Here is a 2,825-nt window from a genome sequence, read left to right on the forward strand (position 1 = left end):
ATTAGTATAATTTTTTACCACAAAGTAATATTTAATTACTTCTATAAAATTGACAATATAATTATATTAGAAATTATTAAAAATGATAGCGATATATAGGTTGAAAATTAAGAGAGAGAAGTTAATGAAAGAAACAAATTGTTTCTTCAATCCTCTATATTATTCTTTGATTAAATTAAAATTCTATAATGTTTTGTATTTTTCGCAGGATAATATGAAACATTGTAAAATGATTATGCACAAAATGATCGAATGCGTAACAGATTGATCAACCGAAAACAGAATTTGACAATCAGTTTTAAATCAATTCAGAAGACGTTTCATTTCTTCAGAATCCAATAATTCCAATAAAAAAAAATATCTTGACCTGGAGATTCTTCGAAAAATGTTGTATCATTATTAAAGGATATATTCTTTTCGATTGAAATCGAGCGGATGAATTGAGTCCAAATGAATAATGGATCTCCTAATTTCCTCTACTTTTTCGATTCCTTTTTGCTAATCGTACGTTACCTTCTTCAGTCGATTTCTTTTTTTCCCCACTTCAAGAAGAGCCATCGAATAATTTCTTAAAGTGAAGAAATGAAAAATTGTGAAAAAAAATGAAGAAGTTTATATATATTATATGATTTTCGATAGCTCACAACGAAATTTCTAGGAAAGAAGAGAATAAAAAAAATTGAATCAAGATTCATCTTGAAATTATGCATAAGCGACACGACGAGAAGAAGAGAATAAAAGAGAAAAGTGAAGAATAATGATAAAACTAAGTAGCATAGACAGGAGAATAAAAATGAAAAAAAGAAAAAGAAAAAAAAAGCGAAGCAAGAATCGTAATATTGATGTAAAAAATTAATTTTTTATCGTGCTAATACCTGATTCTGATCGTGTTTCATCGAACAACAAATAATCATGATTAACTAATGTTTCTTTGGACGAATTTCTGCGTGTAAAGAAAAAAAGAATAATTCAGCTTGTATTTTCTATCGTGATACACGATCTTTGAGCAATTTTATTCTTTTTTACGATAATCCCGCGATATTTTATAGGCCAATTATTTTGATAAGCTCAATAATCTTCTCTTGGAAAAGAGAAATGCGTTTGTCTTGCTATATATGTACATGATTCACTGAAACAGAACCGTCGAATTTTTATTGAATAAATGAAACGGAAAGAAGAAAATAGAATTAGAAGAAAAGAAAGATCCGACAATTATATGATCAAATAATTTTTATCTGTATATATTTTACTTTTTATCTTGAACAAAATATTGAAAATCTAAAAATTATTCAAAAATATAATATATTGAAGATTATTAGTAGTTTACAAAATATAGCATAATTATAATTTATAAATTTATTTTTTTAGATTAAGAAAAATGAAAAAAAAGAAAAAAACGAAAGTTTTTTTATTTAAAATAAAAGAAACAAAGAATTTTTAATATTTGCCGTTGAAAAAAGAAAAGATATATTTGTATTTTATATATTTCATGCATTTTGATTACTTAATAATCAATGAAATAGAATGATCTTCAGAAAACCTAATATTAGTATTGAATATGATGTTTAATCTTCATAATTGTAAGGAAAATATTGAAGAAACAGATTTTTAAACAAATAAATCGACGGTTCTGAGTACAATGAGATAAAAAAGTTTCAACGAAATCTCTTCACACTAACTTTAAGATTAAGAATACGTAATCAATGATTCGTGGATACCAGTGTCGTTTCTGATTTCTCAATATATAGATCTTTATAATCGTCAAATCCTAGCGCTAATGTATATTGAACTACATATATACAATGGACCATGTTTGTCATACTGAAACATTTCTAAAAAAAAAAACAAAAAAAAAATATATATATATGTATGTGTGTGAGAGAAAAAAAAAAGAGAAAAAAAATGTGAAAGTTTTTCCATGATTTTTCTATAATTTAGAAGCATAAAATAGCTATTATGGATTTTTTCTTCATTGCATCCCAAAAGAAAAAAAGATTATACATTTCTTAAAGAAGAAAACTGCAAAAAAAAAAGAATAATGCAGGAAAATAAATATAATTATGATTTAAACTTAATTAGCTTATATCATATACTTTAAAGCTCTTTTTAAAAAATCTCAAATCGTCATGGAGTTTATTCTGAAATATTTTTAATATTTTTTAAATTATTTTTCCTTATTTTTCAACGAATTTTAAACAATTATAACTTAATTTTTTTTTAATAATCCGTTTGTAATCTTCATTTTCTCGCTTCAATCCGTAAACTTGACCGAATAAAAATGATAAAAATTGTTAAATATTTGAAAATCAGTTTAAAAAAAAATACTTGCATTATTATAACAAAAGATAAAAAAAATCAAAATTTGATTTAATATTTTTTTTAAATATATCTTTTATTTCTTAAAATCTTTTTATGAATAGTCCAGAGAGATTGCTCCAAGAAGAAGAATGGAAGTTAATGAAAGACAAAGAAGAAAGTAATGAACCTCGAGATGATTCTTTTAACCAACATAGCTACAATTTATTTTATTCTTCTTTTGTCTTTCGTTCTTTCGAAAGCCGACGATGATCTTCAATGAGAAAAAGAAAGAGATACAACTTAGTGGCAGAAGTCTCGCGCGAATCTCAGAGAGTAGCCGTGAAAAAGGATGAAGAGAAGCAAAGAAAATATTTGAATTCCTCGAAACTGTCGTTCACCATGACGTAGACGTAGAAACGACGAACTTCACATTTTTATGTATCCAGTGCTCAATAATTCCAAAACGAAGCAGCCACTCAAATAGTAAGTAGTTGGCCAATAATCAAGTATATATATATATATATATA

The sequence above is a fragment of the Apis dorsata genome, unplaced genomic scaffold, assembly GCF_000469605.1.
Source record: "Apis dorsata unplaced genomic scaffold, Apis dorsata 1.3 scaffold_4, whole genome shotgun sequence".
NCBI lineage: Eukaryota > Metazoa > Arthropoda > Insecta > Hymenoptera > Apidae > Apis > Apis dorsata.